The sequence below is a fragment of the Cervus canadensis genome, chromosome X, assembly GCF_019320065.1.
Source record: "Cervus canadensis isolate Bull #8, Minnesota chromosome X, ASM1932006v1, whole genome shotgun sequence".
Taxonomy (NCBI): domain Eukaryota; kingdom Metazoa; phylum Chordata; class Mammalia; order Artiodactyla; family Cervidae; genus Cervus; species Cervus canadensis.
The window spans coordinates 127,680,161-127,696,239 of NC_057419.1; the positions used below are offsets into that span (position 1 = coordinate 127,680,161).

The 16,079-nt window shown below is 35.6% G+C and overlaps 1 protein-coding gene and 1 pseudogene across 3 annotated transcripts in view; one reads left to right on the forward strand and one right to left on the reverse strand.

The window, feature by feature from the left end:
- Nucleotides 1-16,079, reverse strand: part of KLHL13 (kelch like family member 13) — a 193,526-nt gene that overhangs the window by 124,002 nt on the left and 53,445 nt on the right. The gene's annotated exons all lie outside the window — the stretch shown is intronic.
- Nucleotides 8,316-9,182, forward strand: LOC122434611 (annotated as a pseudogene).

The following is a 16,079-nucleotide window of genomic DNA, read 5'->3' on the forward strand; positions in this document are numbered from 1 at the left end:
TTTCAGGTATACAAAATAGTAAATTAATATTTTATAGAATACACTCCATACAAAAAGGATATTCCCTGTGCTGTAAATTACATCCTTGTAACTATTTTATACTTAGTAGTCTGTACCTCTTAAGGGGTTCACCTAGTTTGCTCCTCCTGCCACTTCCTATCCTTGGGTAACAACTAGTTTGTTCTCCATATCTGAGTCTGTTTCTATTTTGTTATAACTGTTCATCTGTTTCATTTTTTAGATTCCACAGATAAGTGAAAACACTGTATTGGACCTTCTCTGTCTGGCTTATTTCACTAGGTACAAAACCATCCAGGTCTATCCATGTTGACATAATTGCAAAATTTCGTTGTTTTTTTTTTTTATTTAATAAAGTTTTATTTTTCAAAATGACTGCATAATATTCCATTGCATATATATACCAAGTCTTCTTTATTAACCCATCTGTTGATGGATAACTGAGTAGTATTCCATTGTATATAGATTCCAAATCTTTATTAATTCATCTATTGATGGATATTTAGGGTGTTTCCACATCTTGGCTATTATGAATAATGCTATGAACACTGGGGTGCATATATTTTTTCTAATTAGTATTTTTGTTTTCTTTTGATAAATACCCAGGAATCAAGTTGCTGGATCACATGGTAGTTTTATTTATTTTTTTAAGAACATCCATAATATTTTCCACTGTGGCTGCACCAATTTAATTCCCACTGATAGAACACAAAGGTTCCCTTACCTCCACATTCTTGCCAACACTTATCATTTCCTGCTGTTTTGATGACAGCCATCCTGACAGGTGTAAGGTGCTATCTCACTGTGGTTTTGATTTGCATTTTCCTGATGATTGGTGATGTTGAGCATCTTCTCATGTGTCTGTTGGCCATCTGTATGTCTTCTATGCAGAAATGCCTATTCAGGTCTTCTGTCCATTTTTTAATCATTGTTTTTTAGATATTGAGGGGTATAGGTTTTTTATACATTTTGGATATTAAACTATAAAACTCCTAGAAGAAAGCAAAGGCAAGAGACTCTTTGACCTTGGTCTGAGCAACATGTTTTTGGATCTGTCTCCACAGAAAGGGGAAACAAAAGCAAAAATAAACAAATGGGACCTAATTAAACTTAAAAGCTTTTGCACACAAAGGAAACTTATCAAGAAAAGAAAAAGGCAACCTACTGAATAGGAGAGAGCATCTTTTTAATAGAATACAAAAAAAAGCTAAGGGCCAACAAAAAACACAGAAGCCATAAAGAAAATAAAAGTGGTCTATATGGTTGTTAGTTTAAAAAGAAGTTACAAGTTTATATGGTGCAACACACTTAAAAGACAAGGGGAAGTGGAGAGGGACTGTAACAACTACTACAGGCAAAAGGTTTTCTTTTTAAATTTTTATTTATGTACTTATTTTTGACTGTGCTCGGTCTTCACTGCTGCTAGGGCTTTTCTCTAGTTGCGGACAGTGGGGGCCACTCTCTAGTTGCTGTGCGCAGGCTTCTCATTGCAGTGGCTTCTCCTGTTGTGGAGCATAGGCTCTAGGGCATGCAGGCTCAGTAGTTGTGGCTTCAGGACTCTAGAGCACAGGCTCAGAAGTTGTGGCACACGGGCGTAGTTGCTCCACGGCATGTGGGATCTTCCCGGATCAGGGATCAAACCTGTGTCTCCTGCACTGGCAGGCAGATTCTTTACCACTGAGTCACCAAGGAAGTCCCAGGCAAAAGTTTAATGCTCATCATACATAAAGTAGTCCCCCCAAAATCATTTATAAAGATGAGGAACCCAATGGGCAAGTATTTGAACAGGCCTTTCCGAGAACAACAACAACAACAAAGAAGCATAAGAAGAGATGTTCAACCTCAATTTGTGTGTGTGCGTGTGTCAGAAACCAAGAGAAACTCAGCATGTTAAAGACACATTATTATCCTTTGCCACATTTAAAAAAAATTTACTGAGTTATAGTCAATATTAGATAAGTTTCAGGTATACAAACAAGTGATTCACAATTTTTTAAGGTTATGCTCCATCTATAGTTATTATAAAATATTGGTTATATTCCTTGTACTGTATAATATATCCTTGTATTTTCTTTATTTTATACATAGGAGTCTGTATCTCTTAATCCTTCACTCATATCTTTCCCCTACTTACTTCCCTCTCCCCACTGATAACCACTATTTTGTTCTTTATATCTACAAGTATGTCTCATTTTTTTTATATTCACTAGCTTCTTTCATTTTTTAGATTCTACATATAAGTGATAACAAACAGTAATTGTCTTTCTGTCTGACTTATTTCACTAAACATAATACACTCCAAGTCCTTTCATGTTGCTGTAAATGGCAAAACCTTCATTTTAATGCCTATATAGCATTCCTGTGTGTTTGTGTGTGTGTGTGTGTGTGTGTATCACATCTTTTTATCAGTTCATCTGTTGATGGACACTTCGGTTGTTTCTGTATCTTGGCTATTACAAATAATGCTGTTATGAACACTGGGGTACATGTATCTTTTCAAATTAGTGTTTTCTACTTTTTTCAGATATATACCTAGGAGTGGAACTGCTAGGTATATGGCAGTTCTATTTTTATTTTTTGAGAAACCTCCATACTATTTTCCACATTTTTACATTCAAAAGATAGTAAGACACTGCTCAGATGCTACTAAAACCATGAAGAATCCTGTATCTTTACTTATACAAACAAGAAAATGACAAAGTAACAGAAACCATAAACAAAATGAAAAGACAACATACAGAATGGGAGAAAGTACTTGCAAATGATGTGACTGACAAGAGATTAATTTCCAAAATATAGAAACAGCTCATTTATAGCTCAATATAAAAAAACAAACAACCCAATCAAAACATGGGAAGAAGATCGAAATAGATATTTCTCTAAAGAAGACATACAGATGGCCAAAGGGTACATGAAAAAATGCGCAACATCGCTATTTATTAGAGAAACGCAAGTCAAAACTATAATGAGGTATCACCACACGCCAGTCAGAATGGCCATCATCAAAAAGTCTACAAATAATAAATGCTGGGGAGAGTGTGGCAAAAAGGGGACCCTCGCATACTGTAGGTGGGAATGTAAACTGGTGCAACCACCATGGAGAATAGTATGGAAGTTACTTAAGAATCTAAAAATAGAATTACCATAGCACCCAGCTACCCTACACGTGGGCATATATCCAGACAAAACTATAATTTGAAAAGGAACATGCACCCCAATGTTCACTGCAGCACTATTTACAACAGCCAAGACACAGAAGCAACTAAAATGTCCATCAACAGATGAATGGATAAAGAAGATGTGGTACATATATACAATGGAATATTACTTAATCATTAAAAAGAATGAAATAATGCAGCAACATGGATGGACCTAGAGATTATCATATTAAGTGAAGTATGACAGAGAAAGCCAAACAGAATTATGATATTGCTTATACATCTAAAAAATGATACAAATGATACAAAAAAAATGAAAAAAAAATGACACAAAACAGAAATAGACTCATAGACACAGAAAACAAACATGGCTATCAAAGGGGAAAAGTTGGCAGAGGGATTAAATTAGGAGTTTGGTATTAAAATATACATATTACTATATATAAAATAGATAATCATCAAGGATCTACTGCAGAGCATAGGGAACTCTACTCAGTATCTTGTAGTAATGTGCAACAAAAAGAATTTTCAAAAGAATATATGTATATGTGAATCACCTTGCTGTACATCTGAAACCAACAGATTATAAATCAACTATATTTCTATAAAAATTTATAAAAACCCTTGGTACAATAAAAATATTATACTTCAAAAGAAAGTGACAAAGTAATGTACAACATGGTGACTATAGTTAATGATACTGTACTGCATTTGAAATTTGCTAAGAGTAAATCTTAAAAGTTCCCATCACAAGAATAAAGAGCTGTAATGATGTACAGTGACAGATGCTAACTAGACTTCCTCAAGTGATCATTTCAAACTATATACAAATATCGATTCATTAACTGAATCGATTAATTCATTAACTGAATTAATTTCAGTAACTGAAATTAATAATGTAATATGTCGATTATAACTCAACTTTAAAGAGAAGAGAGGGAGCAAGACAATGAAGAAGAAAAAAGTTTACAGAAAACCTTTTAAATGAAATCTTTACAGAAAATCAGAGAAGATAAAAATTTATTGTACATTTTACTGGAGAAGGCAATTAAGTGGGTTCATTATTAAAGCTTCCAGTTTGGGGTTAGTTTAAGAAAGCAGGTGAAGGTTGTTGCTTTTTCCCATCCCCATGCTAGCTGGCCAAAATTGAATTTGTCCTCCATGTTCCAAAGGGTAAAATTCTTAAGTGCTTTTATATTACAGTAATCACCTTACCAGAAAGCTGTTTATCCAAGCATAATGAGATTCATAAGCTATCTTAAAACAAAAATGCTTTTGTCTCCAATATAATGGAATAATCAAGCTCCAAGTGACTTGAAAAACCCAGATGCAATGCAGTGTTTTTATTACATTATATTTTTCTCATATTATAAAAGTAAAGAATGAATCATTTTATTGTCTTTTCACTGGAGGCCTTAAAGCTTAAAGATACTAGTTTTCAAAAAAAAAAAAAAAAGATACTAGTTTTCAAATAAATTTATAGCTGAAATCTGAAGTCCATGCTCTAAACACTAAGCAAAACCTAAACAATAGCAAAAGAAATGAAAGTATTTCTTTCCTAGCGGTAAAATCAGCATTTTACCACTGATTTCTTTAAAAAGTGTCAATTATTCCCCCAATGATTTAGGTCAATATGAATAGAAGATGCTTATCCTTTGACTATATTTTGGACAAAATATTTATGTGAAAAATGTAAACAGGTTTTTAAAAGTCCACTCATATATTACATAATATTTATGTTATATAATATTTGTTATTCTGACCAAGAAGAATGTATTGAATTCTACCCACATGATCAGCTAATTATATTAGGAACTCTAACTAAGACCCACTGTAAGTTATATACCATAATCTAATCAATCTTAGCAAAAAATATATTTAATTGCAATCTGTGTTCTAAAAGTTTATTATATTCTTCAACATTAAATTAAAAAAACAAAGAATTTCCTTTTAAAAAGATAGAATACTGTTAACACACCATTCAGTCACAATCAGCATGAGTCAATTCAATGAAAACAACAAACATCTGGCCCGATCACAATTAGTACAGTCCATTTACTAGAGTTTTATCTCTTTTTAGTGAGTGAGTTTCAAATATGGTAAAAACCTTTAAATGATAATTCACTAATCAGAGCTCCACAGAAAGCCAACATTCCTGACAAAAACTTTTCCAAAATAAATCTCCACTTTATTAATTAGGTCACTCAACTTACACTGTGCAAGGGATTCAAGGGAGTACACAGAGCATGCAGGTCTGGAGAAAGATAATAGTTTTCCTGGGCCCCTAACAATAAGTTTAGCAAACTTAACAAAACTAAAGAAGACAGTAAGGGAAGTGTAGGTAGATCTATACTTTATACAATCTTTCATATCCATAGTATAAGTCATATTATGGGATATATACAGGCCTGAGGTTTGTTGATTAATCAAAAAAGTTAAAATAGGAATCATTTGTGACTTGCCTTATCATTTGATCTAGAGACAAGGCTTTTTCTTTGTATATAAGCCTGCTAACTGGATCTTTTTCCACAAGTTAAACTCACTCAAAGCAATGAATGCATGAACTGTGATTTATAGATGTTTTCTTCAAAACAGGAAGAGAAGAAAAAGCCACTTGTACAGTAGAATCCTTAGGAGTTTTTACAATTTCCTTCAAATCTTTTTAAAGTGCAGGTCCAGGACTGAAGTGAATTGAGTGACATCACAGGCTGAAATCTTTCAGGGGTTCCCCAAAACTCAGTAATCAAGATAAATGTTAATTTAATGCAATACTTAATGACGAAAGATTGGATGCCTGTCCTGCACAATCAAGAATAAAACAAGGGTAACAGCTCTCACTATTTCTATTCAATAATGTGCTCAAAGTAGTAGCCAGGGCAAATAGTCAAGAAAAAAATAATAAAAGGCATCAGACTGGAAAGGAGGCAATGAAACTTTCTCTATTAGCAGATGACATGAACTTACACATAGCAAATCCTAAGGAACTGGGTAAAAAGACTGTTAGAATTAATAAATGAGTCCATCAAGGTTACAGGATACAATTTCAATATGTAGAAATCAGTTGTACTTCTATAGTTGAAATAAAAAATATAAAATGGAATTAAGAAAAAATTTCATTAATAATGGTACGCAAAAGGAAAGAACACTTTGGAATAAATTTAACAAAAGAAGCACAAAAGTTGTACTCTGAAAACTACAAAACATTGCTGAAAAATAAGATCTAAATAAATGGGTAAATATCCTATGTTCATGGATTGAATTAATAATGTTAAGATGGCAATGCTCCCCAAACTGATCTGAAGATTTAACATAGAGCATATCAGAATCTCAACGGACTTCCTTGTAGAAACTGTCTAGCTGATTCTAAAGTTCATATATAACTGCAAGGGACTTAGCATAGTCAAAACAATATTGAAAAACAAGAACAAAATAGAAAGACTCAAATTTCCTAATTTCAAAACTTACTAATAAGCAACGGTAATCAAAACAGTTTGGTACTGGCATAAGAACTGACATAGGGATCAACAGAATAGAACTGATAGTCCAGAAATAAAGCCATGTATCTGAGTTTGAGTAAACCCCAGGAGTTGATAATGGACAGGGAGGCCTGGCGTGCTGCAATCCATGGGGACACAAAGAGTTGGACACGACTGAGCGACTGAACTGAACTGATCTTTGGTAAACTGCTTTTCAATCAGAGTGCTAAGATTATTCAATAGGCAGAGGACAGTCTCTTTAACAAATGGTACTACGCACAATTGGATAGCCACATGCAAAAGAATGAAATTGGACCCTTACTTCATACCATATACAAATACAACTAAAATCAAAAAGCTAAATGTTAGGGCTGAATGATGAAATAGAAGAAAACATAGAGGTAAATCCCTATGTTCTCAGTTTTGGCAAACAATTCCTAACTATGATACCAAAACCATAAACAACAAAACAAAATATAATTTGAACTTCATCAAAATTAAAAACTTTTATGTACTGAAGTACATTATCAAGAAAAGTGAAAAGACAACCTATAGGATGGGGGGAATACTTGCAAATATATGTCTGACAAGGGATTAATACATAGAATTCCAACTCATCAACAATAAACAATTCAATTAGGAATTGAACAAAGATCATGAATAGATATTTCTGCAGAGAAGATACACAAATGACCAACAAAACATGAAAAGATGCTCAACATCCTAATCACAGGCAAAATGCAAATCAAATTCATATTGAGATACTACTTCTCACCCATTAGGATGGCTATTATGAAAAACAAAACAAAACCAGGTAATAATGAATGTTGGCTAGGGGATGGAGAAATTAGAACCCTTGTATAGTATTAGTGGGAATTTTTGCAAAATGGTGCAATTTCTGTGGAATAGTTTTGCAGTTCCAAAATAAGCTGAACACAGAATTACCATATGACTTGCACATCCACTCCTAGGAATCCACCCGAAAGATTTGAAAAAATTTACCAAACAAAAAAACATTTACATATATGTTCATAGCAGCATTATTCAAAATAGCTGAAAGTAGGAAACAATGCCAATGACTATCAGTTTGTGAGTGAATAAACAAAATGTGTTATATTTTTATAATGGAATATCATTTAGCCATAAAAAGGAAGGAAGCTCTGATTCATGCTACAACATGGATGACCACTGAATATATTACACTAACTTAAAGAAGCCAGTCAAATAAGGTAACATATTGCATGACTCCATTCATATAAAATGTCCAAAATAAGGCTAACTATAGAGATAGGAAGTAGATTTGTCGCTGCTTATAGCTGAAGAAGATAGTGGGTGGTAGAACTGTTATCTAAAGAGCAGGTGTTTATTTTTCTGGTGATAAAAATATATCAAAATTGACTGGTAATATTTGCACGTATCTGTGAATTTACTAAAAATTATGGAATTGTACATCTTTTTTTTATTGAAGTACAGCTGAATCACAATGTCGTGTTAGAGACCACTTCCTCCCTTCACCCCCACCACATGAGGCTGTGGCGCATGGTGTAGAAGTGCCTTTGAGCCCCAACTCTTTGCTTCCCGAGTGGGAGGAAATCTTGTAATGGAGTGGTTCCTATCTCACACTAACAAGTGCCTGATTGCCTCAGGATCGAGGGATTGAAGAATGTCCGAAGTTTCCATGGAGTAAGTTCTCTTAAGGAATGTCATCCGGCACATGGATGCTCACAATAAGATACAGGAGGAATTAGAGAACTGGAGAAACAGATGGAAGATGCTTACTGGGGGACCAAAAGGAAAATGTGACCCAGCAGTTCAAGCCAGATACCTAATGATGGTTTTGATGAAGAAAGTCAAGAGACTATTAGAAGCCAAAGAATGAAATTTCTGGAGCAGTGGATGATGATTTTCTTAAGGCTAAATCCTGGAACAAGTAGTTATATGATTATGAAGCTAACATGCCAGACAGATGGGGTCACAGTGGCTATAAAGAGTTATACCCTCAAGAATCTGAAACAGACAGTGATCAACAAGATAGTACATGCTGTCTAATAGGGAAAAAACATTTCCCCAGGTAAAATCATCTACCCATGAATCCCACAAACACAAAAAGTCAAAGAAATCCCACAAAAAAATAAGAAAAAAAAAGTCACACAAAAACCAGAAGAAAAGCAAAAAGGAAGCCACAGATAGAACAGCAGATTCCTCAAGTGAGATCTCAGAAGAAACTGGGGCTTCTAGTACTAGGAAAAAGAGACAACCACAAAAGCGCAAGAAAAAATCCAGGAAAAAGTCTCTCAAGAAATCTGCTTTATTCCTAGAGGCAGAAAGTGACACTTTCCAGTCAGATGATTCTGCATCCAGCAGTTCAGAGGAAAGAGACAGTAAGAAAAGCAAAAGGAAAAAGAGAAAAAAGCCCACATCCCTACAATTCACTCTATTCATTGTACAATGAAATACAAGAGAGGACAAAGGCACAAATTGGAAAGTGGCTACAGATGAAAGGTCTGTTGAAGGTTCAGGGGATGACTAAATGAGAAAGAAACATTCTTGTTTCCTGCATGACTGGATATTTATAGTTCTCATATCTTGGAGTTTGCCAGTGACGCTATTGCTCGGCACAGGGGGCCTGAGGTCAGAGACCTCCTGTGCCATCTACATGAGGTCTGTCAGACTTCCTGTCTTCTATTTTGGCCTATTAAACTTGATCCTCTTACTGTTAATAGGGAATCTGTTATTTTGCTATGAAGGTTTCTTGAAGAGATTATTTTTGTGATTAATCACATTTAGAATAGAGTGCATATGCAGCAAATTAAAGGACCCAGATATGCAGATGATAGCACTCTCATGGCAGAAAGTGAAGAGGAACTAAAGAGCCTCTTGATGAGGGTGAAAGAGGAGAGTGAAAAACTTGGCTTAAAACTCCCATTCAAAAAACGAAGATCATGGCATCCAGTCCCATCACTTCATGGCAAACAAGTGGGGAAACAATGGAAACAGTGACAGATTTTATTTTCTTGGGCTCCAAAAACACTGCAGACGGTGACTGCAGCCATGAAATTAAAAGACGCTTGTTCCTTGGAAGGAAAGCTATGACAAACCTAGACAGTGTATTAAAAAGCAGAGGCACCAATTTGCTGACAAAGGTCCATATGGTTTTCAAAGCTATGGTTTTTCCAGTAGTCGTGTATGGATGTGAGAGCTGGACCATAAAGAAGGCTGGGTGCCAAAGAATTGATGCTTTCAAATTGTGATGCTGGAGAAGACTCTTGAGAGTCCCTTGGACTGCAAGGAAATCAAATTAGTCAATCCTAAAGGAAATCAACCTTGAATATTTACTGGAAGGACTGATACAGAAGTTGAAACTCCAATACTCTGGCCACCTGATGTGAAGAGCCAACTCATTAGAAAATACTCTGATGCTGGGAAAGATTGAGGCAAAAGGAGAAGGGGGCAGCAAAGGATGAGATGGTTTGACAGCATCACCAATTCAATGGACAGGAATTTGAACAAACTCAGGAAGATAGTAGAGGGGAAGGGAGCCTAGCATGCTACAGTCCATGGGGTAACAAAGAGTTGGACACAATTTAGCAACTGAACAGCAACAAAGGACCCAGAAAGCTAAATCCAGTAATGACCTGGGTATACCAATTGCAATGTCAAATTTGGGAAAAGTAAGGGCTGGAGTCAAGAGATGGATTGGTGCTCGCGCCGTATAGAATGGTATGATAAAGGAATACAGTGTTGCTCTGTCTGTCTATACAGTAGGTCCCACAACTTGACTTTTTTTGTCTTTAGCCTTGGTGCTTTGATCTTTCTGGATATTGGCCCCACAGGCATGGTCCAGTTTACTTAACAAGGAACTGAACATAAGAACAAACACCTTCCACTCAGGGTAACATCCACAGACAGCTGTTATAGGTAGAGACAGGGGTTTTTGTCAAATTTCTCTGCTGGACGGGGTCTGTGGTTACACTTTGTATATACCTAAACATGGTAATTGGATAGGAAAAGGTTTTCTAGTTCCATTGCTTAATGCCTAAATGTACTTGTGTTTAAAATTATTTATTTAGTTGTCATAGGTTAAGTCCTAAACCAAATGAGGAAGAATTAGGCATCAGTCATGCTGTCTAGTCATGCTGTCTAGTGGTGTGCTGAATAGGATTCAGAGCAAGCAACAGTCATTTAAATGTTGTCTTCCTTGCTCATTTCTTAATCTGTTAATGAACTTTAGATTTTCCCTGAAACTAGGTTGAATCAGTTCTAAAATGAAATGGGTTTCTCAGGGACATATCCAATCCTTCCAAGTCTGCCTTTGGATTAAAGGACCAAGCAGAGATCTTGTTATTTCCTTTTGCTATCTACTGTGATCCTACTATGCTAAGTCTTAAGAAACCAAGATATCACTGGAAGGCTGGTAGAACACAAATGAATTTTTTTCATTATGGCAGATCAAGTGACTTTGTTTTTTCCTGGCTGTCACTTCATGCACTGAGTAAAAAGCTTGAAAACTCAGGAAAAAAGAAAAATCCCCAGTGTGCTAGTTTCAGGTATAACGCAAAGTGATTCAATTATACATATATGTATATTCTTTTTCAGATTATTTTCCATTGTAGCTTATTATAAGATATTGAATATAGTTCCCTGTGTTATACAGTAGGACCTCACTGGTTATCTATTTTCTATATAACAGTTTGTATCTGCTAATCCCAAACTACTAATTCCCTCTCCCACCTTTCCCTTTTGGTAGCCACAAGTTTGTTTTCTACATCTGTGAGCCTGTTTCTGTTCTGTAAATAAGTTCATTTGTATCATTTTTTCAGATTCCACATATGATATTTGTCTTTATCTACCTTACTTCACTTAATATGATAAGCTCTAGGTCCATTCAGTTCAGTTTAGTTCAGTTGCTCAGTCATGTCTGACTCTTTGCGACCCCATGGACTGCAGCACGCCAGGCCTCCCTGTCCATCACCAACTCCTGGAGTTTACTCAAACTCATGTCCCTTGAGTCAGTGATGCCATCCAGCCATCTCATCCTCTGTCATCCCCTAGATCCAGTCATGTTGCTGTAAATGGCATTATTTTATTCTTCTTCATGGCTGAGTAATATTCCACTGTATAAATGTACCACATCTTCTTTATCCATTCATCTATCAATGGACAATTACATTGTTTCCATGCTTTGTCTATTATAAATTGGAACTGTACATTTTAAATGAATGGATTCTATGGTATGTGAATTAAAGCTCAATAAACCTGCTTTTTTTAAAAAAAAAAATCTAAATTAATACAGAAAACCCATGGTGAACATTACACCAGCACTTTAAATAAAGACAGCCTCGGTATTACTGATAGTATTACTGATTTTTTTAATTTCCTCAAGCTCCAGTATGGCTCAGCATGGCACTGCATACTCAATGACAACTTTTTCAATCTTAAGCATTTCAATGGACCCCTGAAATTTCAGGAGTCACCCAATACATTCAACTCTCTTTTCTTAGAAATAGCTTCCTTTTCATAGTTACATTTGAATAGTGATTGTGATATTTAAATAATGTAACCATCGTAATTAGCACAAATGGCATAAAGAGGTTTTTTCATGTCAAACCACTGACTCATGATGACATGGGCAGTGCAAGCAAAATCAAAAGGACAACTAGCAAAGAGATCCCTAGTCAAGAGAATTCAATGCATGGTGGCATCAATTAATATCACTTAAAGGCTTTTGACTTGTTAAATGAGGCTCCTAATATACTTGGTTTGGTGGAGGGTTGCTGGGTAAAACATAGGACCATCCAGTTGAACTCAAATTTTAGATAAACAGTGGGTACATTTTTAGTGTATGAATGTCAACAATACTGCATGAAACTTCCTTATACCAAAAAAAAAAAGCTGTTTACCTGAAATTCAAATTATCTGAACATCCTATATTTTTGTTTGCTAAATATGGCAGCCCTAATTTGAGGAAATAATTGCTAGTAGAGCAAACCATGAAACTGAAAATAGCCAGTGAGGGTGGCTGTGGATTTTGAATCTGACCTATGAACTACAGTTTTCTGAATTCCTTAATAAGAGTGAAGAAAAATCACTGGAAAAAACAAGAATTCACTCTGAAATATTTTGATTACTTAACATTTCCAACCACTACTCCATCTATCCCAACAGGCTAGAAAACAAAACTTTTACAATTGTTTACATATTTGCTTACAGAAACACACAATGTTTTCTAATATTTTCAACTAAAATATTTCTCCCTTCTTTCCTGAATTTCGTATTACTAATGATAAAAGACAGGTGTAAGGTTTTGGTTTGGGTTAGTATTTAAAAGAGAAAAGAATAAAGTTCAGTTGCAAGTGTCCAGAATGCCAAGGCTTATATTTAGAGCTTCCGTCTCCTTTCAAAGTTCAGGACCCACGCTTAAAAGCCTCCTTTCCTCTAGACTTCATACAGAAAGATGGCCAGCAGTCCAGCTGAGAGACCTACAGCCACCCCCAGCACAGAGGCCCAACCTCCCCTTCCTCACCTGGGCAAGAGCTCAGAGGCACTTGAATTTCAACCTCTATCTGCTTTCTCAAGGACATAAAACAGTTCACTTAAAAGCACTTTAACCAAAGTGCTCAGAAATTATGAGAGGGAAAAAAAGATGAGACAAAGAAAAAGGGGAAAAATGTATTTTAAAAAATGTTTCTTCTCACAATGTGTATGAGAAGGGGGAAATATAGCAAGGGACCATATAAGTATGTTGCTTTTAGTAAGTTCATGTCCGTCTCAGAGTGCTGATTGCTCCGTTAAGCCTGTGTAATCTTTACAACATCTCAATGAAGCAGAGAGGTGTAAGTTATAGCCAATTACAAGTGAGGGGACTGAATAAAACCTTGAGCAAATCATCTGCTATTACAATAACCTATATCATCATGAAAAGGCCAATCATATAGACATTAACTAACTACCAGGTATTTCACATTTTCATTACTGCGCTGGATGTCTTTAAGTTTCATTAAGGTAGAAACTGTCTTAGAGATCCAACTTAATATCTTATTATTATATACATGCTTATATATATATAGAGGGCTTCCCTGGTAGCTCAGATGGTAAAGCGTCTGTCCACAATGCAGGAGACCTGGGTTTGATCCCTGGGTTGGGAAGATCCCCCGGAGAAGGAAATGGCAACCCACTCCAGTATTCTTGCCTGGAAAATCCCATGGACTGAGGATCCTGGCAGGCTACAGTCCGTGGGGTCGCAAAGAGCCGGACACGACTAAGCGACTTCACTTCACTTCACTTTATATATATATAAGTATATATATATACTTATATATATATTTTTATATATAAATATATATAATATATATATTATATATGTCACTGTTCAGTCACTAAGTTGTATCTGACTCTTTGTTACCCCACGGACTGTAGCCTGCCAGGCTCCTCTGTCCATGGGATTTTCCAGGCAAGAATACTGGAGTGGGTTGCCATGCCCTCCTCCGGGGGATCTTCCCAACCCAGGGATCAAACCCGGGTCTCCTTAGTCTCCTGCATTGGCAGGTGGCTTCTTTACTACTGAGCCACCTGGGAAGCCCAAAATACTGTATGTATACACAACAGAGTACTAAGCAGCTATAAAAGAGAATGAGGAATATCTCCATATACTACTGCAAAGTTATCTTCAGAATACATTTCTAAGCAAAGCAAAACAAAAACAAAAAATCCTCAGTGTGTACAGTATGCTCTTGTTTATCTAAGAAAGGAATTGGGATGGCTACCTATATGAGAAAGAGAGAAAGGTAATAGTTGGACTTCTTTGAATATGTCTTCTTTTGTAGACTAGACTTTTGAATTGTGTAAATATCATATACCTAAATCAAAATTGCATTTAAAAGCCAATATTAAAATCACAAGTAAAATTAAATAAATGGCCCAAACTGTGTATCCTTGTTAGTTGTATAATTGTATAAACAGAAATTACAATTCAAGTGACTTTAAAACACAACTTAAATGTAGATTTCTAGTGGGATATACTTTAAAGACAAAAAAAAAAACCAAAAAAAACAAAAAAAACCCTGCCCCAAAGCACAACTGTGCAGACACGCACACACATACACACACATATTGTAAATGGCGTCCAGTAATCACATTGCTGATGGCCGTGTTGGTATTGTTATTCTGAGGCTGTTGTGTATATATGGTGGGATAAACAAAATGATAATTATGTAGGTATCACTGAACCTCTGTATTTGTCAAAAGGGAATACATATATAGTTATCATTGAGGTTAATTAAATTTGAATGGTCATTATCAATAAGAACTCATGATACAGTTTATCCTAAAGAAAAATTATAGTTGTATTAATATATTCAAGAAAGGCTTTAAAACAATGATCCATCTAGTAGCAATAATACTCCTAATAATTATATTGTGATATCTAAATAACATTCCCCTCCAAATAAAGAAACAAGGGCTCCATTTTCTAAATGGCTGATAATGGGCTCTAGAGCAGAAATGTACAAGAGGACCCTGGAGCATCTTACACTGAAAAGTAAGGAAGCCATCAAAGACTCCTAGGGCCATGTCAAAAGGACTCCGAAGCCAATATAAATAAGCTTCCATTGTTCGAATATGGGATCATTTGAGGATCAATAAGGGTAACAACTATGAGGACTGAAGCACATCATATACGTCCAAAGGCAAGAGTTCATAATCATGCTAAAAATGATCACTGAGCATTTCTGGAAGGTGGTAAAGAACCAGCGAATTATTTTGGCAGCTGGAAAATAAAGGGGAAGCATCGATCACTCATCTTGTCTTTTCCATGTGATTTCTCCATCAGGATAAATGTACCATAAAAGAGCTAAGTGCAAACACTTGGGAAATTGTGACGACGGTGTCAGCATCAGGTGAGAGGAATTGTGGAGCACCAACCACAACGTGGAAAACCAGCGGGGAAGCGGAGAGAGTAACAGCGAGACCAGCTTGCAGACTGTCATGACGGTGTAAAGAGAATGACAAGGAGGTCTGGAAAAGAAATAGTGGTAATGAGGAAGGAGAAGAGTGGACAGATTTAATCAACTAATTGGATGAATGAGAGGAGTGCAAATTATCAGTAAAGTTTTATACCTTGGGTGATTGATGGATGGTAGTGCCATTAACCAAATTGATGATTCTAAGCGGCAGTGCAAAAATATAATTGACAATTCTAAAGAAAAGCAACATTCTTATCAAATTCCAACAAAATTCAAAATTATCCTTAGAAGAAAATGCACACTGGCCAATTAGGGAATAAGGAAAAAGAGGAAAAGAAGTAAGTTCTGGTATTCCCCTTCTTCCTAGAATCTTTACTTTTCCCATAAGATCCATTTTTACTCCCAATGTATACATATACATTTTTGAATGCTGACTATGTTCATTTTTGGCTTTTGTTTATCAGAAG